This window comes from Anser cygnoides, chromosome 2 (assembly GCF_040182565.1).
Source record: "Anser cygnoides isolate HZ-2024a breed goose chromosome 2, Taihu_goose_T2T_genome, whole genome shotgun sequence".
Classification (NCBI taxonomy): Eukaryota; Metazoa; Chordata; class Aves; order Anseriformes; family Anatidae; genus Anser; species Anser cygnoides.
Genome location: NC_089874.1, coordinates 13,177,949 through 13,202,550, shown reverse-complemented (window position 1 = coordinate 13,202,550; position 24,602 = coordinate 13,177,949). Strand labels below are relative to the sequence as shown.

Here is a 24,602-nt window from a genome sequence, read left to right as displayed (position 1 = left end):
AATAAGAGGCCAGGGATGAAAACTTCATAAACCCATTGAGTTTTGGGAGATCACCTAATACAGCTCTAGGAGGTCTTTCAGGTCTCATCCAGCTGCTCAGAACCATCTTTTTATCAGTTCTTCTGCGCACACCCAGAATCAGTTAACCTGCTGTGCTGAGGTCTCCTTCACTCCAAAGGTATTTCCATACCTCCAATACTTCCTTTCCCAACCTGGTCAGTTGTACCTGTACATGGATCTGCAGCTTCTCTGTCTGGACAACAGCTTATTAAGTTGAGGCACATTTAGCTCCTTTCAATTTTGCTTTAGCTGTTCTCTATGATTCTGCCCAAAATCTACAACATTTTTGCTGAACTTAACATTTTGGCATCCTTCTGAGACTGACAGACCTCAAGGGCCTGCAGCACAGAAATAAGCTGTTTTCTCAGGAAACTGTTTTGGTTGAGGTAGACATGAGTAAGTGGTCAACATCCAAAGGAATTCTTCAGATGCCAAAAGTTGTGGGAGATTTCCCAATGAAATTCCCAAATACATTTAGGTTGGCACAATTAAAACATAAGCTCACTGCAGGGAACTAGTGACTTGGCACTGGGAATTTCATTCCCATATCTAAATCTTAGGCATGATAATCCATACTGTGGCAATGCCTAAATCATTTGCAAAAATGCAGCTTCAACTCTATATTTATTGGTTACCTGAGATCTATCATGGCAGAACTGGGTACTTTTTACTATACATTAGTTGGTGTTACTCAGAATACATGTTCAAATTAAAAATTAAATAATTAATTAATTAATTAATAATAATAATAATAAAAATAATAATGTCTTAGGTAACATATGAGTTATAGGAAGCTTGATTAAGCTCCATAAAAAGAAAACAAGTCACAACATGAAGCTATTGAAACCCTTGCCTTCTGCCAGTGGAAAAGCGTCAGAAATGATGAACTGAAGGACTACGGCCTCAAGGTAACAGAGTACACAAGACTCTTCAGATTTGCAAATGATTTTGCTGCCTTTGTTGCAGTTCTCGGAACATAATTATTCGAAAGCTGAATGTGAAAAGTAAGGGCATGTAAACTCAATATGAATATTCAAAGAGACTAACTGATGTTTAGTACAAATATAGAAAGGAGAGAAGAAGGATGAGAAGCTGTTAAATTAAGCTATGTGTCTGCCTGTCAGACAAATGTGTGTAATTCCAAACAAAGCACTGTCAGGTCAGATCCTCAGCTGGGGAAAACTGGTTTAACTCTCCCTAATTCAGCAGAATTTTGCTGAGTACCTGGCCCCAGTCTGTCAGTTTTCTCTTGGAAATTTATGCTCATATTTTTAATAGCTTTGACTGTATAAATAATAATAAAAAAAATCCCTGCCCATTTAGAAAATGGATTCCTGTCAGAGACATGTCGAAGATCATTAGAGCTTTCTAAGGACAGCAGTGTATTAAGGGATTTTTAAATTTAAAGACAAAAAAATGATAATAATAATAATAATAAAGGAGGAGCATAAAATTCAACCCCGATTTGAAGTCCAGCTTAAGTAATATGTATGACAAAAACTGAGGGAGTATATCAGACATCAGTAGGCATTTCTCTGCTCCATGTGTCAAAACTGAAATTTAACACCAAATATTTTATTATGCTACCATTTTCTCTTGAGGAATATGTTTTGCTTTCAGACAAACTCCTTAAATTCAGATTATCTCTATTTTAAGAATACGCATTTCTCTTTATTTGAAGGCTTTAAGAAAAGATTATGTTCACAACTGCTTCTCGAGAAATGTCCCTCTGTCAATTCTGAGATGTCTTTGCCTAGCAGTCTTGGGTCTTCCTGAGGTGTTTTTCTCTGCACATTGTTAAATGGGAAGTAGGCATTAAGAGAAATGCTTTAGTATCCCCTCATTCCTTACAGAGGTTCTCTCTCTCCTCTCTCTCTCTCTCTTTTTTCTTTTATTTTTCCTTTTTTTTTTTTTCTTTTTTTTTTCTTTTTTTTCTTTGTAGGAACATGCTAACAGTTAATAAACTGACTTTGCAGTAATAAACCTGGAAACTGTGAAAAAGTATATTCTCTCATATACTATAAAATGTACAACCCAATAAAACTGCATATTTCCCAAGAACATGGGAATCGAGGCAATATAGAATTGAACAGATTTTTTTTCAAATAATTGTTAATCAAACCTAGTTCATGAAGAAGACATCTGGCTAGTTTAATATCAGTATGAATGATTAGCTTCTTTTTCCCATTTTAACTACTGAATCAATATTAAGGCAAAGCACTTTTGCTTCAGAAAGATTTAAACTTACCTTCATTTAAATGCAAATAGAAAACACGAAGCAGTTCTTAAAGCACGAGGAGATAAAATGATACAGATATGTCCCAAGATGTATATAATAACAATCAGTTAGAGTGTTTGCATTTAGTAAAAACATAATCTGTTTACTAGGATTACTTACAAAAATTGCATATGAAATGCTTTTCTATCAGAAGACAGAGGTTTATTAAAACAGAAATTAATTCGAATTTTTCAACATATGAGGTTTTCAAATACATTGTCATTTGAAATATTTTGTTTTGAGCTTACTCAAATGCAGCATTTGAGCAGGGTTTAGAAAACCCAAACCAAGCAAGTTTTGTGGGGCTAATGTTACCTCTACATCCAATACCATAGTTGCCTAGTAGTAAGAAGGTGAGTTCTTGCCTTTACTGTGTGGCCTTCCTCAGTCTTCACATGCACTTTCGGAGTTTCCAGAGACCAAGATGTTCTATACTATGTTGCTCCCAGGTTGGGAGTTTGCAAACCAGGTCAGGACTGAACCACAAAATGATACTGAATTCCTCTTTGCAAACTCCATTGACCTTGTGAAGGAAGTCACCTCTTCAGTATGTTTGCACTTTGTTTACATCTTATCTCTCTTTTAGACAAAGATGCTGGGGTCAGGTGAACCTCTGATTTGGGCTGTCCATGGGGAGCAGTTAAGGATGAGCAAGGGAGAGAAACTGCCAAACTGAAGAGGGTTGCAAAGAAGGTAGAGGGTCATAGCTAGAAGCAGCAACCCAGGACAGCAGAGTCCAAGAGACCTCTGTGATGAGGAGATAGACAGCAACAAAACAGAAAAAGGAGACCTCTTCAGAGGGCACTGCTTAAGTTTAGCTGCAATTCAGAAAGCCCACAAATTATCTGAAACCCCAACAACAAGAGAAGCTGCAGTGTGCAAAGGAGATATAAGTGGATGGTCCTTCTTCCGAATATACTGACTTTGAACTTTCAGTGTTTGTAAAAATTGTATTCTCATTTATATTCTAATGTAGTATATGGTGTGGTCATTAAAGCAATGTGATTTTCTTTGGGAAGCTCAGTATAAGGAAAAATTTATGCAGGCCCACCTCAAGTGTCAGGTCAATGCAAGGTATCACCATTGGCTTTCTGTCAGTTTTAAAGCTAACCTTGACTGAAAATGGAATAAAATCTTTATTTAATCAAAATGTAAAATTTTCATCTCTGTATAAAGTTTAGCACTTCAGTTTACAGTGTTTTTGTTTGGTTTTTTGTTTTTTGTCTTTTTTTTGTTTTGTTTTGTTTTGTCATTTGAAGACATATCAAAATATTAGAATCTCTTACAAGATATAAATTACATTTTTCTTCTTGATTTTTTTAAGGAGGACAGATTAAAAAGGTATTGTCTGATTGTCTGTATGTTGTCCTTACTTTCTTAATATGATGGCCGATTACAAGTAATTTGGCATCAGACTAGAGCATTTAAAATAAGCTTTTATTCCCAAGTTTCATAAAAACTGATAACCCTGATAACCAAGAAAAAGAATGGCATGCCATTACCTAGTTTCAGATTGGAAGGAAATGCTAAAGCATAAACTCTTGTCTTAGTAGACAGTGTCCAGGCAGAAGAGTAATTTGCTTACACCTAGGAAAAAAATAAAATAAAATAAAAAAGACAATATTTTTGATGAATTACGAGAGACAAGCAAGATGATGCTTGTATTTTGGAATTTTGGGAATCTAGTGTTTTTTCAACTTGGTGCTCATGGACTATTTGTATCATTGATCAACTCTGGTCAGTAATTAATTCAGAACTGTTCTAAAAAGATCCACACCCATTCAAAAAAGAAAAGTTAGAAAATCATTTTGTTCTGGTAAGAGTCTCACAAAAGGTTCAAACTGTTGTTAAAGTTTAATGTAACTAAGTCATGTTCTCACTACATGTACACACAGGAACTTGGCAGAGTATTAAGGATGTTTAAATGAATAAAGTCTAAACTAGCATGCCTTAATCCAGACTGATTTGCAAGTATAGGCAAGTCTAGCAGTGAGGAAAAAGACAAAAGATGGTCATGAATAAATAGAATATGACATTGCCTGTACAATAGACAACTATAAATAATAATACCAGTAAAAGGCCAGAACAACTATGTGGTTGATATTATGTCAGATGACACCAGTTTAGTCTGCTGAGAAAAGTTGAACCACTGCTTGAAGCCTCATTTCTGGTGTGGGCTCACTTTAAAAAACACTTTGTCCTCCACCTGCCCACCAGAGCAGCCTAGTTACACCCTGCATAGTGGGAGTTTGCGGGGATGTTTGGTGACTGTGGAACCACATGATTTTCACCACTTGCTACAAAAGCCATTCATTATCCTCACAAAAATCTGTTTGTTTGCTTCTCTAAATTGCTGCTGAATGTAGATTCACTAGCCTGGGCTTGTGTTGTTATGGTAGGATTCCCTTTAACTTTCCAGTGAGTAGTACAAACTAAGAACTCATAGATTGCCTCTCTCTATATATAAGGGTTTTAACAGTTAATTTATCCATTTGGACACCATATTCAAATGTGTTCATAGTGACTCTCAACTTATGATTATATTTCTCAAAGAAGTTTGAGAATCAGCTACATAAGATCTGTTTGTTGAACTCTTCTTTGAAGAAATGAAATACAGGTAAAGTACAAGAATTCCTTCATGTTTAGTCTTGAGCTATTTAATAGAGGAAAAATGAATTAAAAAAAAAAAAAAACTCTCTGGAGTTTTCTCTTCTTCTGCAGCTTTTAAGCAGTTAAATAGCTGATGTTTGTGCTAATTAAGGCACTGATCAATCTATCCATTTACCAGTAAAGCCTAGACCACAGACAGGCTATTATTTCTTTAAAACAATCCAATATTCTTGGAAATCATGTTCTAACTAAGTTGCTAATAGGGAACTATGCATACTCCATAAGCAGATTATTATTAACGTGAGCACATAAACCTGACTTTATTAGCCACTTAATACTAATAGCATTTGTTGTTCAGTTTATTGAACACCCAGAAGCACTACAGAAAAGGCCAAAGTGAAGATGTTTATCAGTATGTATCAACTACATTTGTAGGATAGATGTTTTTTTCATCCTGTTTGGTTTCAAAAGTTAAATACCCATGTGGGAAAAAATAAAAATAAAGAATTACTTGAAAATGATTTCATTCTAAGTGCTCTAGATTTCAAGTACAAGAACATTTATCAGCAATGCATAAACATACCAGTGCAGAGTGGAGTGGTTTCCAGATAGAGCTTATTTTGTAATATCCCCAGTAGCAAGATGTAAGGCATCCAACAGGTAAAGTGTTTTACTTTTTTCTTTTTCCTTCCACCTCCTCACCCCCCCCCCCCCCCCCCCCCTTCCTTTCCTTCTTTCCCTCCCCTGTTATGGCTTAGGTAGACTGAGTTATAAAAAGAAAAATACTTGTTTTGTCTCCTCTATAGCTATTTGAGAACTACAGTTAGGGTACAGGAACAGCAGTTGCATTGTCCTCCTCATGTTTTGACTTTGGAAATAAAGCAAGTCAGGAAGAAAGGAATGAGAAGTAACTTGTATTTTTCTGATTTCTGAGACTTCAGCTCACAGTCCTTATTTTTTCATTCCGTTCCAGTAAAACGTGTTTTAATGCCAGCCCAAAGCAATGGATGACAATGAAACTGAAAAAGTATGTTACAAATGTAATAATAATCTTCGGGTTTTATTTACTCTGTTGATGTTTTCTGTTTAGTCAAGGAATACAAACTTCTTTAAAAAATGAAAGCAGAAATTTTCACTTATTGATCTAAAGATTAAAGAGAAAAACATTAATATTGCAATAGAGAACCACAAGAGCTGGCCATGATGCACAATAAATCTCCATATCATTTACCCTTTGGCATGAAATTTTTCTGTTTGGTCTTTGCCCAAAGGTGGCTTTCTATTTTTTAAAACAGATACAATTTTTTAGACATCTGTTGATGTAACATAAGAATCAACAACATTGTTTAAACATTTTTCAGGTATTGAAGCATTACTACCTCATGTGCCCACATGGGCATGAATAAGTTGAGGTAAAGTTTTCCTGAGCTCCCGCTGTCAATAGACCTTAGCAGCTGACTATAAAAGTTTCCAGCAGTTTCTTTCACTGTTCACCCATACAAAACCTACAGATAAAAAACACTGATCTCCACAGGGTTGGATAGGTGCATCCAAAAATGCAGAGCAAGGATTCACAGACTGCCAGGTGCCAGCCCGTGCCAAGAATGTCTCTGTAAGCAGATAATCATTGGGAATGACAGGTTCTAGCTGTCAGCTGGGATATACGTTACTTTGAAGATAGTTTCATATTACCACTGGCACAAGTTCCACAGTTTGCTACCTTTATTACAAATAAAAATTATATACATATATATATATATGTATGATAAAATCAAATTTTGATCACTGAGGACTGCTTTAGCTCCTCACCAGCAGGGTGGTCAATGAGGTTTGTTTTTTGGCAATAAAAAGACTTTGTATTTATTTATTTATTTATTTATTTATTTTTTATTTTTCAGGAGTCTTCTCTACCAATTTCTTACTGCCTCCTGCAGACAGAAACTTCCTGAGATACAATTACTACCCTTGGACGACAAACTAGAGCAAACTTGGATGAGAAAGCTTGAAAAAGTGGAGGGAATGAGGGCTGAAGGAACTTGGCCTGGAGAGCAATGCTGCCAGGAACAGGGAGGAGACTTAGGAAGCCTCTGCATCTATCCTTTCACATCGTCCTGCTGACCATGACGAAGCCAGGCAGTCATGCCCACAGTCAGCCCCATGACACTGTAACCTGGATTGAGCCTATGTATCACTGCTTGACTCTGCCAAAATTACAGGGAAAGTGATATCCTAAATTATTTCAGTGATATGAGCTTTCCAACTGGAATATGGGAAATCTCTTGTTATATGGGATGTCTGGTTGTCGTAATAATAGCATGGAAGGCCTGTGCTCGTAAAAGCCAACTTCTCAGTAAGAGAAGTACTTAAAGAGGTGAAGTAATTGCAGCTGGCACAGCCGCCATGCAATACATGATTGATTTTCTGGTGACTTTCAGATTTTTTTTTTCCTATAGCACATGTTCTTTCCTGCAGTTTCAGTGCAGAATGCTGCAGGATATCTATCCCAAGACAAGGAAAACTTTCAGAGGAAGGATCATTGTCAGTTTCATTTTTTTTTTCACTGTTATTACCACAAGCTTATTTTTGGCCTTGCCCCTCCTCGAAGAAAAGTAAATACATGTTTGTGTATTTGGATAGGAGTCTATGTACAAATCATTTTTAAAAATTAAAACAGGCCATTCCCTCACACAGAGATTTCTTCCTATGGAGAAGACGAGAATATGACAAATACTAGTTCCTTTGTTTATTTCTCTTCTGGACAGCACTCAGATTTTCTTTTCATAGGCACTGTGTTGAGAGGTTGCATGGACCGCTTCATGTCACTACTCCTGAGCCAAAAGATCCTTTCCAGGTCAGTTTACCTGGGAAGCCCTCAGGCAGATCCCATAGCCATCTTGCTTCATAGGGAGTGAGAAGGGGACATGGCTGGTCTTCACGCAGGGCACAGCAGGTCACACTGAGTGGGTGGAAAAGGGGAGTTAAATCCTGTCTGGGAACATGTAGCTGAGAGGTTTCTTCACTCGGGGGCCCTTTGACGTGGTACACTCCCGAGAGAGACCCTGGGAGACAGTTACAGCTATGGGAAACAGAGGGGGTGGTGAGGAGGGGCTCTGAGGTCAATATCATGCACACATGCAGGGAAAACACAGGCTGAGGGAGGTACTGTTATTGTTATTGTAATTTTCCTGTAAAAGCAATGCACATCTTGTTCAAATGCATGGGATTCCTCTTCAAACTAATAGATACTTTTGGCTCCAATCCATAACCAAAATAATGGGAAAACATAAACACCTCCCCAGGCACATTCTGTGGGCAAAAATTTCCTGTTTGCAAGTACCAAAATGGCATAGAAAAAGAGGAAAACTTATTAGAGGGAAAGGAAGGAACATCGACTTGGGAAAACGTATATGCATTATATGCATACAGATATGTTAATAATTAATAAAATATTGCCAATGATCCTATGGGAGGGTGTTTTGCTTCTTACTCATATATATTATTTAAATAACAATATATAATCTTTGCTCAGATAGGGAACATTTTCCTGTGGGAAATTATCTCCTTTCTGTTGTTCTTGGCAGTGGCATGTTTTAATTTTTGCAAGACTGAGACATATATGTGCTGCAACATGTGAGTGACATATACTGAATACGCCTACAGCTTCATCTGTCCTCTGCTCACACAATCACTGCAGGCACACCTCCTCTTCTCTTACAATTCAGCCCACCATTCAGTATTTCAAGCCTGATCATGTTAGACTTTGCACGACTTTCATTTCGATTGGGGTCAGCTACTTCACAGGAAGAGGTGGGAGATTTCTGTCATGTTTCAGGCAGGGCATATGCTCTGCTGGCCCACAGCCAGGCTGGGCAACATCTCTCAGGATCAAGCCCTTAATTTATCAAGCGTGAAAATATTCTTAAAAAAAAATCCTGCACTAAATATTTCACCTCCCTGTAGGCAGGGCTACTCGGTTTATGTGATCTGAAGAGTTCAGAGCCCTGAGGTGGTGCAGCGGCAGGATCAGACAGCTTGGCTGCCTGAGCTTTCTGACACTTCTTCCATGGTAGGAGATGTCAGCCCAAACTCTGCAAGGGCTATGGGGTGGCTCAATCGTGCCACGATGGAAGTGGAGCACAGACATTAGAGATGCATTGTGAAAATGAACATAGTCTTACAGACCAGGCTAAATGAAAAAAACAAAACAAAACAAAACAAAACAAAAAAAATACCCGAGGTATTGTTGTGAGGTATTAATTGTCACAGCATCATCATTTGCTGTTTGATGATATTCTCATTTGCAATTAGCTATGCAGTATTCCCCATCTTGTTGAGAGAGAAAGAGTGTGTGTGAGTGTGGCAGAAAGAAAAAACATGCAAGGGGAGCTCTAAGCGCTTGGCCTTGAGGGACTCATAGTTTGCTCTCCCTATCAGGTCAGCACCTGTGTCAAGCATTCAACTCACATCAGACAAAGGAGATTGCTTACAAACACTAACGTGGATCCTGTTTCATAACTGCCCTGGCCTCACAAAATGGAGTCCTAGGCACATCTTTTGAAAATTCAGTAAGATGCTCGTTAGTATTCTCACTAGCTTGCCCTAAATAGCTGCAGTTGTTTCCCGCTTTCGGTGTTACTGAAACAGCCGCTGGAAATATTCAAATAATGATGGTGACCTTGTTAAAAGGGAACGTCACCCCTACCAGTGCTGTAATCTGTAAGAAAGAATAACTTCCTGTAGTGATACCAGAAATTAACTTATTTTTTTTTTTCTGGTCCATTGCTCCTTACTGTTTCCCACAGGACTATTTTGGCTGTGCCTTCCCTCATACTACACAAAATATCAAGATGGGAGCTATACAAAAGTTCATTAAATCTCTGTAAACTTTAAGTGAATTATAACGAGTGCATACTCTGGACCTCTGATAATGTGTATGTTCCTCTGAACAAACAAGATCATTTCCTGCCTTACCTTTATGCTCTAGAAAACCTTATTCAGCAATGAAATTCTTGGGTGACATTCTAGTTACCAAGCTGGTCAGGAAATTGGACTAAGAAGTTATTTCAGCTGTCTCCTAGACTTAAATTTAACAGAGTTGTGATTTAGGCATATATAGACTAATCAGGGTTGAGTGATTCTGAATAATGAATTCAAGTCCAAATCTTGCATGGTTCTGAAATAAAAATTCAACTCCAATATTTGAAAAAGTCCATTTTCTTGTATGGTTATAAAGAGGCCTGGAAGGGGCATTAATTTCACTTTCTTTAAATGGGAATTATTTTAATTTCTGTCATGGGAAAAGAAGAAAAAAATTATTTCCATCTTGCTGTGGAGGCTTTAAACAGATGACATGTCACACAGATCTAATTTAAGTGGGGGAAGCCCAAGGGGTAAAGACCTGAACGCTGCAAAATGAATCCCAAATAAATAATAGATTAGAAAATACAATAGAACTGCAAACTCAGTCTAACTGATCTCAGCACAAAACTGCTGCTTGCAACAAAGAAATATACTTTCACTTCTGTTTCTTAATACCTTGTTCTGCATTTTATTGTTGTGATCAGTCTATACTCTTTTTTGAAATGAATTAACTAAAAATTCTTCTCCTATTGAGACACATTGATGTTCACGTAGACAGTGCCTATTGTGCTACCACTTAAATAAATTCCATGTCGGCCATTAAAATTTTAGCTTCTTTTTATAATTGCAGTTATTTAATTCTTATTCACACATTATAATGATTTAATATCATCCTGACCAAAAAGCAAAACAAAAACTATTGAGTTGATTTGTAGATACTGTCTTACTCTTTCATATAAGTTCAAAATATTACTTCAGGTGTTTTTGTATTTTTATCATGCTACCACATTAATTTTAAACAATCAAGATAAATTTAATTTTTCTTTTCTTGTCAATGCATTTTTAGCTTACATTCCTGTTTCTCAGATAAGGCAGCTAACAAAAATAAAATTAAAAAGGAAACATTTTTGATTATGGTCGGCTAATGTATTGTCATAACATACATCTGAATCATTTCATGAAATTTCATAAAGTCATAGACTCTTCAAAACCTTTTATCAGCAGAAGTATACTGTCTGTATATAATAGTAGAGCTTTATTCCAAATACCTTCTGTCTTCATTCCTTTTACAAATTCTTTGTTCTAGTGAGATATTTTTAAGGGTATATTTTTGTGTGGAAACATTAAAGAGGTTTGGAATAGTCGCACCTAGGTCCAACACTTTGAATGTTAATGTTAAAATATGAGTTATTTGTTCTCTCTCTATATATACACATATATACAAAGCCTTTATCTTTATTAATATTATACTAAATTACTGTAATGTTATGCATATCATAATGCACAAGCACTATTTCAAAGAGCTTTTAATATGAAAAAACAAAATGAAATTTGGGGGATGATGGATACTCATATACATGTAGATGCAAAGACTGATCAGCACAATATTAGATACATACTAATACCTAACTGTTGCCAGCCTGTTATTTGAGATATTTCTTAAGATACACAGAACTCTACCATTTCATTTAAAATTACGGAAAGTACATAATTTGCACTGGAAAGAAAAGAAAATGAAAGGTATCCTGGCTAATTAGATGTGTCTTCTATGTGCACATATACACAAATATTTAGGTAAGCAATTATGGCTTTGTGACTGAAGGACTACACTAGGTTTTGTTTTCTACTTCTGCTTGTTCTACTGGCTTACTCAGCTACCTGAGCTAGTCACTTCTTTCTTTCTCATATTCCCAGTGATAAATAAAAGATAAGACATTTCCTTTATCAAAATAACTTCCTTACAAAGTTTTGAATAGATGAGTGCTTGTAAGCTTAGGTATTGTTAAGTTATGAAGCAGCAAGTGGAAGATCTTTACTTATTTTTCCTCACTGTTCCTGTTCACCAGTCAAGACACAAAACTTAAGGGGTGAGGTTTGCCATGAGTATGTCGTGTCACGCCTGACAGGGCTCTTAAAAGTCCAGCATAGACGGCAAGACCTTCATTGCGTCATATTGTTCTTTTTTTATTTCACTGGGCAAAACAGTCACCTTTAAATTTAACCTCCCACATTCATGTCAATCCCATGTATACACAAAAGTAAGCTACTCCAAAGTCAAGAAATGACAAACTCGAGTTGTTCAGTCAAGGTTAAGTATGCTCCACAGTGCCAACACATTATGATATAAACCTTAATAATATGACCATGTACTATTTTTAGCTCCTGTAGGCAGAAGTTTTGAATGGAATATTAAAATTAAACAGGTTTTGTGTGTGTGTGTTTTCATATTCTTTTCCTGCCTTTCTCTTGTCCCCTTACCTAAAGTGTATTTGATTGCTTCCAGTGTGACTACATTAAAATTAAACAGTAATAATCAATTATCCAATCAAGCAACTCCTGCCACAATTCACAAATTTTTCTAAGGTAGATAATTATTTAGCAACTGAAAATGCTTAAACATCTTGAACACATATGACCTTGCACTTTCCAAAAGTTTTTTTTTCTGGTATCTGTTAGAAGCATTTCGCGGTGGCATCAGAAACTCTACCTGCAGTTACACTGGTCTTAGATACACATTTTGCAAGAGGGTGACCTCAGAAAAAAAGAAACACACACACACACACACACGCACGCGCGCACGCGCGCACACGCGCACACGCGCGCGCGCGCACACACACACACACACACTTTCTGAATTTAGCTGATAATAAACCAGAAGATTTCATCTCTTAATTTTCTAATTAATTAAAGACTGGTGGTAGGAAAACTCTCAAAATTAAAAAAATATTGTGGTGTGAAAGGTATCATCAATTAATACATAGAACCCACAGATGGGGCCACTAATTACCCTGTTGTTTCCTTCCTCTCCAAAGGACTGACTCTTCAGCTGATGTAAATCGGTTGAGATTTAACACCTTTTTTTAGGTTGAGGAAATAGTCTAAGTAACTTTGTTACCGTACTGTCTCCACTACTCATTTACACTAAGTAGCGTACAGCTTTCAACAGATACATGTTGTACATCCTGGTAAAATAATATAACTTCTGGTGTCGTTTTATACATAATACATAACTATCATTCCCATGTATTATGCCCATTAGAGAAAAAAGTTTAGAAGGAAGTAGAAAATCTATTTCTAGTCATATCTTCTTTGTTTCTACTCATCATGAACTTTTCAGCTTCCTCCAGAAGCCTCTGTCATCTTATTTAATGTATCAGTTCCTATATTTTTTGTTCTGCAGTTTTACCAACTGCTTGTGATATCTTTCTGGGAAGTTCATTCTCCTTGCCCATATCTGCATATATTTAAAACTATGAGCCTTCCAGCCCCCTGCTATTCTGCTTACTGCTTTTAATTATTTTATTCCAATTTTTTTTTTTCTTTTTATTTAGTTATATAACTTCAGAATCTTAGAAAATAAGTCATCTAAGAGGTATGGGGGATATTTATGTCCTCTTGCCCTGAGTTTCAAGTTAGGCTTATCTGCAGGTAATACCTGGAAACTCAAGAGATGTCCCAGACAACATGCAGGTGTTGAGGATCAACCTAGGCTAGGGAGATCTCTGCTGGAATTTCTTCTACAAACTAGTGGGTTGGATCTTGGTTTAGAATAGACTAACTTCCTTATTATCTGTCTTTCTTCCAGGATCATTTTTACAATACCCACAGTATAGCTGCACTCCCACCATTATCTGAGCCAGCAAATTTGAAGCCATTTGGTGAAGTCTAACTGAGTTGCAGTCATTATAGAGGCTATAGTTTAGACACATCCTGAAGTGCCCTCTAGGGGGAAATCAAGAATTCTGTATGCAGAATGTAAGAAATCTCTAGCTGTGGATGCTTGTTGTGTGAAGAAAAGAACAGCAGTGCACATCCAGGGAGCATGAGTTTCTGAAAGTATCCTAAGGACACAAACTGCCAGGCTAAAATCCGGTTCATTTTGCCTGATCTCCAGAGTCCCTAATTCTTGTGTTCCAGGGTGCATGATGACCCAGTCACTCAAAAGGAATGATGTCTGTTCATTTAACTCCTTAAATTAGGGGGTCAGCTGGGGAAGTTGTATTTTTTGGGCAAGTGTTCTTACTACTTCTGCAACTTAGGCAACACTCCTGCCAGTGGAGTATTTAGAGAAATGGTATGTAATCCCTGCCATGATACTGAATCTCAGTGTCTCAAAGACAGACAGCTGCAACTATCAGATAAGCTCTAGGTCCAAACAGGAAATGTTTTTTGAAATGTTTTCTTTCTTCATCACTTTCAGCAGGCTGGCTGAAGCAACCTACCATTTCAGCAGCTGCAAACCCCCATGGTAGATCTTGACATCCCTGCACACAGTATATAAAGAATGCCTGACATCTAAATCAACATTATGATTTTTGCTCCTGCAGCCTGAGCTTTACAGTACCCAAGCCTAGATTCTAAGCTGCTCAAAGACTAGCTGTAAGAAATTTTCAATTTAGAAAGATTGTCCATGTGGAATAAACAACAAAGAAGAATGGTATGCAGAGGCTAAGACTTCCTATGACTAATACATCACAACCCAGAGACTGCCTCAGGTTCGAGCTATTTTCTGAAAAAGTCATGTCCCAGGGAGCAGATGTATGTCTTGAATAAAGAAATCCTTATGTAGCATGTAATCTTCAGCGTACTGTATGGATTCTCATGGATATGAGAATAAGACAGGAACTTGTGAAAACCAGCAAACTACAAATCTCATGGACACTTGATCAGTAGGATGCTGAAAGAACACAAACCACCCAGCTCTGGAAAGCCAGAGATGACTGAAAGTGTTATCCCAATAGAAAACCATGCACAAGACTATATTCAGGTGTTTAAATGAAACATATAGAATTTCAACATTATTGTTGAAGAGGTAGTGTAAAAAAGATCTTGGATATTACTATGTCTTACAACAGCAGTTACACCCAATCCAGAGGAATATGTTTCAGTTGTTAACTGAGTTAAGAGTAAGTTAATAGTAGATGCAAGTTGACATTAATGTACATTAAATTCAACATTTGAAGTGCATTGTTGTAGTGCATTTTACTTCAAACACACATATAAACTTGTCTGTGTTACTTACAAAATTCCCTTTTGTTTGGTGTTACAGTGGGACTTCTAAATTTCTGTATTTTTCCACTCCATTGACAGAGAGACTTTTAGGCCTCTCAGTAAATTATTAAGTGTATAATAAACAAAGCAGAGTATTATGCCTAAATTTGTTATAACAAATAAATAGAATAGAGTGAAATTGTTAGAACAATAATTTCTAAAGGGTAGTTGTTATGGCATAATAATATATTTCCTTATAAATTTAACTTCAGCATGAACTCATCCAACATACCTGCAGGAACCTCACATAGAAACATAGGGCAGCCACAATTTACAGCCTTTGTAAAGATGAGTCTGAAACAGCTTACTTCCACAAATGACAGAGAAAATCAAAACAGTGACTATCTCCTCTCATGCTTGAGTGCTGAACATGCTGTTTAAAGGCATAAAGCTAAGTTTCATGAGCTTAATTGTAACATCACAGGTAAATATATATCTTAAGAGGTTTTTGAGAGCATTTATACATTAAGCTTTTCCTCCAAGTTTCTTCCTTTGGGGACACCTAATACAATCTCTCTTGCTGTGTGCTGAAGTTCTACGTTAGTTACTCTGACTTTTCCTTGATTTATAGGACTTCATGCAAACCTTTAAACCTTTTCCAAAGGTAAGCATGGTGTGTGGAATTTCTGAGAAATCCTGAGTAATCTAAAAGCCCAAGTCCCATTCACTTTCAATACAACCTGAGTGCTTGAGGGCCAGACTTTTAAAACACTCAGTTACTTAAAGGTGAAAATAGTTGTCTAATGGGATTTGCTAAAGTGCCATGGTTAGTCTGAGACGGTTCTGCTTTATTTATACTGTTTACATTATTACTTCCTTCTTAAAACATGTAATATTTTTCTTCCTTTTTTTTTTGTTTTGTTTTGTTTTTCTTCTGGTAAATTGTTCTTCTTATGGTAAACTGGGACTGGCCAGAGCTTCCCCAAGTGACTACTTTCTGTGAAATTCAATCTTTTGCATTTATTATCTGTTATCTGTACAAAAGTTAACTTCTGCTATTTTGCTGCTTTTCCATAGTTCCCTACTGACAGCTGGGAGACCCAGACTCACAAAGGAAATTAGTCATTGCCACACTGACTGCCTAAGTAAGTGCTAAGGGAAGTATGCTTGCAGAGAAGAGGAGTGACTCTTCAGTGACTAAGGGGGATTCCTGTGAATCACTGCTATGCAGCACAACTCCACCTAAGGCAAAACATCAGTGCCTGCCTTCTTCCATGGTGGTTAAATGCTGGGCACAAAATTTTAGTCTCACTTTTAACTGTGTACATCCAAAGTAAACCCATTAACTTAAGTTTAGATTTATATTAGTGGGGTCTGATCCAACTTCCATCTGGAAATTTTTCACTGATTTTAATGAGAGTTGGATGAGACCTACAGTCATTTCTATTGCAACAATCTGGTTACCTTATGTCAGGATTCCTTCTCAAGTGTGTAAACTTCATTACTGAACATTCATTTGTTCAAATGAAATGAAACACATCAAGTTGATCATTTATTCACACATTTCACTTTTCTCCTACACCAACATGAAGTTGATGTTTTCTTTATAAAAAAAAAAAATCATTTATTTCTATGTTTAGTTTCTAGTAATATAGAAAAAAAAAAAAACAAACATATAAACTTTGAAATTAAGCTGAGGCCTTCAAAGTTAGTTTTCATCAAAAATAGTCAGTAAATTTATGCTAACATCCTAGCTGAAAATCAGATTCGTAAGTATTTCCAGTGATAAAATATTAACTTGGAGTGATGTTAGGCGTGTTTCTATCATCAGCTGGGATGCAAGCATTTAACTGGAAAGATCCATGTATTCTCAGAGTCCATTGGTAATAGGGTGATGGTCAGCCCAGACGATCTTGGAGGTCTTTTCCAACCTTAATGATTCTGTCATTCTAATGTTTTATTAAAGAAACCTTTCAGGTGATGTCAAGAGGGAAGTCATATCCCTGCTACAATAGAGGCCAAAAGAGAGAAGTAGCCATCCCCACCTATCTGACCTCAAGGATAATTAACTGGGCAAGAATTTGTTTACATGACAGAATAAAATCCTCCTTTAAATATCAGCAGATTGACTTTTTATCATTTATACATTTACACTAACAATGAAACCAGCAGGGTTGCTCTAGATTTATGCCAGTTTGGGAAACTCATCTTTTCTGCTTTTAGTAAGTGGACTACAAACTACTTGAGCATCAAATATAGAATCCCTGTTAATAAAAGATGTTGCTGTTGACTAGAAACTCTAATGTAAGAATTTATACTACAAGCAATTTTTTTTCCATTTGTTCTAAAGATTGTAATGTACTAATAAAAAGGATTGTTGGTTTAAGCAAAGCCCAGTGATAAAGTTTGAGATAGAATAACTTTTCTGAACAATAAGAAGCTATTATTATTCAAGGCCATCCTGACCTGGTCTTAATAACGCCTTGTGGCAAAATTAATTTACCTTTAAAATTCTAGTTGCCATAACAACTTAGTGCAGTTGTTCATGTGACTTAATGAGATTCCAAAAGAATTATTTCATGATGAAAAAAGCCAGATGAAAGGAGATCCATGGAAAGGTAGTGTTTTTTTGTTTGATTGTTTGTTTGTTTTGTTTTGTTTGTTTGTTTGTTTTGTTGTTGTTGTTGTTGTTTTCCCTGATTAATGTATTTAAACATAACGAGCTAGTCAATGAAAATGTTTCCTGTTAAAGCAGAAATATGGATATATTTGGAATTACTGTACTCTAACTTCTTCTATTATATAATCCTTGGAGCCTTCACTCTGCAGCAAACATTGAGTTAGTTTGGGATATCTGCATACTGTGCATCAGCTTCATAAGTAGTTGTCTTTTGCTTTGTCCCCATTACCCCTCCCGTAAAAGTATGGATGTCCATGGTGAACTGTTCTATAGTACTACTTATATTGTTGTGTGGACACTGTTATCAAGGAGGAACCACACAATAATCTAGTGTTGAAACTGCATTTCATGGTTATAACCATCATCAACTTACCTCTTGTTTATTAACTGCAAATATTAATAATTGCGTGTAGACAGATAAATAGATCTGCCCACTGTGGCAGACCAGAATGGGTGCATAGAGGAAAGCGGATGTGGAAAAGAGGAAAGTCCTGCTTTGCCCAGCTCATTCTTCTGGAGAAGAGTTGACAGCAGCACAGGCCCTCTGCTTGCCTGGGTGCAAGAAACTGATATTGAGCTGACACTGGCTGACATTGCCCAGGAGAGGACTGCTCCTGTGACCTCAGTCTGTACTGGACCTCACAAAAGTCTGGTCTACAGACCCCAAACTTCTCTGGGTAGAAATGTGCTTTCTTTCATTATTTGCAAAGGAACCAAAATTCTTTCAGCAGCTCAAAAATTAGTAATAAAAATCAAAGTAAACACAGTACTAGTCTTCCATGCACATACTTATACACAGCCATTATGGCAAAGAACTCTTCTGATACATTTCTGATAAGCATAGAAGTATCATGACAGACAAGCTACGTCAATTTTAGGAGGCAGTTAGGAAAATCTCCCCCTTTTGTTCTTAGCAATGGAGCATGAGCTTACTTATATGGCTGCCTATCAAGTGTGGTCAGTTCTTGCTCCCTGGCTGTGATGTACATAATTATCCTCTCTATGCTGGACTGAGAGATCACTGAAGTTATGTGTAGGTTATATATCACAAGGTCATTAAGAGCTAGTATTGTTCTGACTTTTTGCCATCATATCAACAGTTAGATTAAAAGTGAATAGAAAGCTATAGCATTTTGACATCATTCTGATTTGTACAGGAAGAAAACAATTTTGTAAATCTCATCACTATTACTTCTACATGGTATCCAAAGCTGACAGAACAAGTTGGAGGAAAGAAATAATAAAGTCAAATTAGGCTTTTTTTGTCTGTGAATTATATCTGAATGTTCTACAATTAGTTTTAATATGCTTATTCTTTAAAAGAAAATTTTAAATAATTTATAGTCTACTGAAGGTTCAAATAACAGTTATGGTTATTTCATATTCAAAATCTGAAGTATGTGGTTGGCATTGGTTGAATTGGTAAATCACATGATACAGTTTTAATATAAATCAATGAAAATGGTTGGGGATGCAAATATTTATGGTTGTTAAAGCCAAATTTGTTGATCATTCATATTCTCAACAATTCATTCAAAACTACACTTTCTGAAAACATGACTGCTAAGAAATATGACTGGGAATATACTGGAGTTTCATGCAGAGCAATTCTAAAGTAAATTTATTCCATATTCAGTTGAATTTTCTTAAGCAAACAGTTTCAACGCTGACCTAAGCATAAGTGCGTTTTCTATCAAAACTGGAATAATTTCTGAACTGTTTTCTGAGCAGAAATTAAAAAAAAAAAAAAAAAAAAAGCATTGTAGAGATAATAAAGAGCTCAAGTGAAGGAAGAAATTCACATTGGGCTCATCAATAGTTTTGTTTATAGCTGTAGAAATATTTTATGGTTATTATATCTCTTTTTCTTACCACACTATTCTACTAAATAAAAGTTAATTTAATCAGTCCAATAATATTATCCAAATGTCATTCATCTCCCAGTTTTGATTTATGTTTCTTTTTAATTTCAAATAGCTTTCTCAGTAATCTAGTTTTCTGGGAATTTATCGGGCTTTTATCTCTGGCCTATAACCTATCCAAATTATTACTCTAATTCTGTTCTTATTGGCACATACCACATTCTGACTTTGCATTTTCTCTTTTATGTTCTTTTATTCTAACTTTTATTAATCTTCTGCTTGTCTCATACGCTTTTCTGCTATAACAGCTGGGAATTTAAGCAATTCTTTATGCTTTGAAATTTGGCACTGATAGCGTGCCAACCAGGACAAAGATTTTTCAGATGTCTTTGTTGCTGTTTCTTTCTTTCTTTCCTTTTTTTTTTTTTTTTCTCCTTCAGTAAAGAAGTTTTCATTTGGCATCTTTATGTACTGGTTGTATACAATTGTGTGTGCTATTGCTTCCTAATTTCTCATGAATATGTAACAGAAATCATTACAATAAGCACTAGTAAATAAGATGAGCAGTAAGTACTCAGTTACTCCGTGTTTGCTTTTGGCCCCATTCTGATGCTTTTACCCTTGTTGAGTAAGTAGTCAATGGTAGCCTCTTAATAACATGGGAAACAGCATGCAGGTGTGAAGAATCAGTTGTCAGAGATAAGACCCAGGTGAAAGACTTAAATAACAGCTGACATCATATTAAGATGGGAAGTGAGGGAAGATTTTAGATCTAAATCTTTAGATTTAGCAAAGGTGTTGCCTCTGGAGCTAAGAATGGTGTCTATTCTCCTTTGAGTTGATTCTTACTTACAGTTGGGTACAAGTGTACATTCAGGTTTTGGCTTATTCCTTTCAGATTGCCTGGAGGTTTTGGTTGATTTTGTGAGAATTCAGCCAATCCAAATGGTTATTAGATAAAGTAGCAATGGTAGTCTGGGACTGGAGATATGCCTAACTCTGTGATAGAAGGAGTAGCAGGTTTTGTGTCTGTGGAGATTTTTTTAAATTTTTTAATTATTTTTTTTTTCCTCCTATGTTTGTAAACACTTGAACAAGGAATTTTTCAAGTCTGGTGCTCCTACTTGGTGATGCTTGTGTCTCATGCTGCTGTGCTGCATCTAAGCTTAGCTGCATGATGTTGTAGGTGCAGGAATTACTGTAGGTAGCTTTGAATCCTTATTATGTAACCTATGGAACTGTACCTTATAGTTTTTCATTTTAAAAGATTCGTTTTAAGGTAACGTAAAAGACGAAGTCTGACTTCTGGCAGCTTTCAAGAAAACCTTCTATTTGTCCTGAGTGATTTGGAGATGCTTAAAAGAAGCACTTTTGAGTAATATGACAGCTACAAGCAAGTATTCTATAATTATATAGAGAGTACATTACTTAACACAAACTTAAATGTAGCTGGGCTTCTTTCATCAGTTGTACTTGATGTATAGAAAAATCATTGTTATTTTCAAGGGTTACTTACTTGTGTCTCAGCTCAGTGGCTGAAATGGTCTCCAATAAATTATTTGCCTGATCTTGTTCATCCTGCTTAGTAACCTGGTGCTGTGAGTGTGACTGCATGATCAGGCTGCAAGGCAAAGTGACTAAGTCCTCTTCTGCTCATTTTGGAATTGAGAGTTCAAGCCACTGTAAGTGAATACCTACTGTGGACCTGGAATTTCATTGCAGAAACTGCAAACAGGCATCTGCTGAATGTTTTCTGGTTTGAACACTTTCTGTCCTCCTACTGTTTCTGGTCAGGCAGTATTAGCTGAATTCTGCAGAAAGAACTCGCTCTAAAACACTGATTTGCAATGCTTTTTGTATGTAAGCCATGTCTGTAGTATGAGGAATACTGTTTAAATTTTGAGAATTTATAGGATGGCTACATGGATGTTGATGTAAGAAGTGATAACATCTGGCTTCTGCTATGCAGTAAACCAATGCTTTCTAAAATATATATATATAGAGAGAGAAAAAAATATATATATATATTAGAAAAAATATATATATTTAAATCTATGCCTGATCTCCCATATCCCTCAGTTAAACTAACTTACATGCCTTTTTCTCCTAGCCCTTTGGAGGGGTAGATCTCAGAGGGTAGTAGAGCGTCTCCCCTGAGGTACCCTGTTCCTCACTGTGATAGGGGCACACTTCTGCCTGCCCTCTGCTTCCCTGGGCAGCAGGTGGGTTAGAGAATACTGTCCAGTTCTTTGCACTTCAGTGAGGGACTGGGCAGAGCTGGGTCAAGCAGGGAAAAGGGACAGATGAGTTAGTAGACTGGGATGGGAAGAATGCAGAGCCAAGATGTTGGTGGGAGACAGAAATGAAGAGAAGGCTGTGGTTAGGCTCCTTGTGGAAGTGAGCTGGGGAGCAGGGTGCCAGATCCTAAACACTTAACGTCATTTCTGCAGATATTGTTTAACAGTGGAACAAAAGCCTTTATTTCTAGTTGAACTGGTTATACTTGTGGACTGTGGAGCCCAGATAACAGGGTATGAGACACAGTGGTAGAGTTTGGTTTTGACATGCAGTGTTTTGTGTTTGGTACGTGCATCTTCAACCTCAGTCTTGATATCACAAGCTCCTCATGGAAACTACAGAAAATGAGAGCCAGCTCTGCTCAGCTTCTCTGAGGTTTCACTAGTTTAATGGAACTGCTCTGTTGCTGCCTTCATCAGAAATATATAAAACACTGAGGAGGAGTATCACAAAGCTGAAGTTCTTCTTAAAGAAGAACCTCTAAGTTCCCATAATTTTCTCCCCTTGGTGGAAGAGGGTTGGAGATCATACAATTATTTCAACTGGCAGTATGCCTGTTCCTGTGATCTTGTGCCCTAGCTGATGCCTCTAAAGAAGAATGCAAGAAACAGGTTTATAAACAATGAAAAAAGCATAGGCAATAGCTGCCTGTTCTTAGATAGTAGGCAGATGTGAGCCAGCAGTCTTTCTTTCTCTTCCTAGAGATTATGATGGGATTGGAGAAGGGGTGGTGTTACTGGGATTTGTTAAGACAAATTTTCAATATAGTTGAACAGTACAAGTTGGCAACTATGAAGCTCATCCCCTTGATTTCCCAACCTGACAATCTCTGATGTCATGCCAGTGGAAACAGATTTCTGCAACGTCAATTACATGTAATGTTCAAACTGAGGCTTCTGAATATGTATGATACTTGTCTAGTTAAAGATTTTTATTGCATTTAAAGACAAACCTTCACCTACGAAAATGTGCAATCTCCTTGAACAGGATTGTACAAGGAACTTATCCAAATTACACTACTCTGCATGACAACTCTTTTTCCTGACTGAAAGTCAGGACTGAAGCCTGAACCCAGAAATAACTTGGAAAACACTGTTAGTCATGACTAAGATCTTTTTTAATCCTATTCAACAATTGCAAGTTCTGATTTTTTTTTTTTTAATCTGAGTTCTTGGTTTACTTTGGAAGCAAATAGAAATTAACTTGGTATAAAATCCTGTAGCATGCTGGCTGAACATGGAGCAGTCTATGTTAGCGCTGGCACCTGAAGTATTGATGAGAAAAATCTTTAACTAAAAGATCTGTAACTGAAGCTTCTACCTTATTACAACCTAAAATATTTAAGTCTGTGAAAATGTGTTGGGTCAGCATTCCAAGTCTAGTTTTACTTTTGTACCAGCATGCAGAGCAGCTTGATCCAATGCAATTTGCAGCTTAAACATTGTAGTTTGTTTGAGATCAGTTCATAGTAACATGAAGTCTTTGTGTGGTGAGTAGACAGGCTTTTAAATATTTCTCCGGCTGGTCCTTCTTTCCAGGCCTTAGACCTTCTTGCCAACAGTGCTGCTGGGCTTACGATAATACTCCGTGGCCCAAGTCCAACAACAGATTTCTTTCATATTTTTTTCCAGGCCTATGACAACACTGTGGCTTCATATTGCAATCTTTTATTTTGGGAGCCAGAAGGCTAAATTCTTTAGGCTAGTCTACTAGAGCTTGGCTGACTCAACTCTAGTTAAAGATCTAGCCTTTACACCAGGTAATCATATATCACCTTGATGTTTATCTCCATGTTTTCATGTTTCTCCATGTTTTTCAGCTGCCTTCAGGTCTCTTCTTGAAAAGGAGATACAGTTATGTTCATAACGTAAGGTACATAGACAGTATAGGCTTCACTGATGTGTTCACTAATGTGGTTAGTTTGCCCTGAAGTTCAGTGCAGCGTTCATACGCTACCTATTTTGAAACAAAATTATTTGGAATCTTTAACCAGTTGTTCTGTATTGTACTACGGTGTGAACATTACTGAGCACTTTATTCTGATTCTTTTATCCACTGTGCAGTGTCACTTCCAACCTACTGGATTGCTTCTCAGCTCTTGAACTGTACCTAGAGATTCATAGTTCTTCAAGAGAAGAATCTCTGGATGCACGTGTTTGTTATGACAGTGTCTTCTAAACAAAGGCAAAGGGCCTCCCTAAAGCCTTGGTCTCCATGTCCTGAGGAGCACTGGCTGAAATGCATTTGAACTTATGGTGGGGCATGTGTTTGTGCTCTCAGGAGGAAATGAACTTTGCTTTGAAGTGATGTTACTGGTGCCAAGTACAACATCAACAGAGCAAATGTAAAAAGTCTCACTGATATCTCTTTCTAGTCCTGGATGATCATCTGAGAAGGGGATTCCTCTCTGCAGTCAGGAACCATATGAGCTAACAAATATAATGTTACGGAAAAACTTTGCTCACAGTCATAGTTGGCTTGCTATTATGAAACCTGGTTATACTATTCAATTTTCTTGGAGAAAGGTCTCAGTCTCACTGACTTTTTTTTTTTTGACTTTTCCTACCCTCTGTTCACAAACTTTCATTATTGTATGCATTAAACATCACATGTTGCAAAATAAGCATGTATATTAAATTAAAAATAAATCAATAAATCAATAGAACAGATACAATAGTGTACTCCAAACCTGAGGCTGAGTTTTCTTGAGGTAAAAGGTTCAACTTGGTTTATCTAGGTATTT

At 36.7% G+C, this 24,602-nt stretch overlaps 1 long non-coding RNA gene across 1 annotated transcript; it reads left to right on the top strand.

The window, feature by feature from the left end:
- The first annotated feature begins 19,886 nt into the window (after positions 1-19,886).
- LOC106038902 (uncharacterized) lies at positions 19,887-24,195 on the top strand. Its single transcript, XR_001208889.3, has 3 exons — positions 19,887-20,415; positions 21,148-21,243; positions 23,923-24,195. It is a non-coding gene; the product is annotated as an uncharacterized lncRNA (long non-coding RNA).
- Positions 24,196-24,602: the final 407 nt, after the last annotated feature.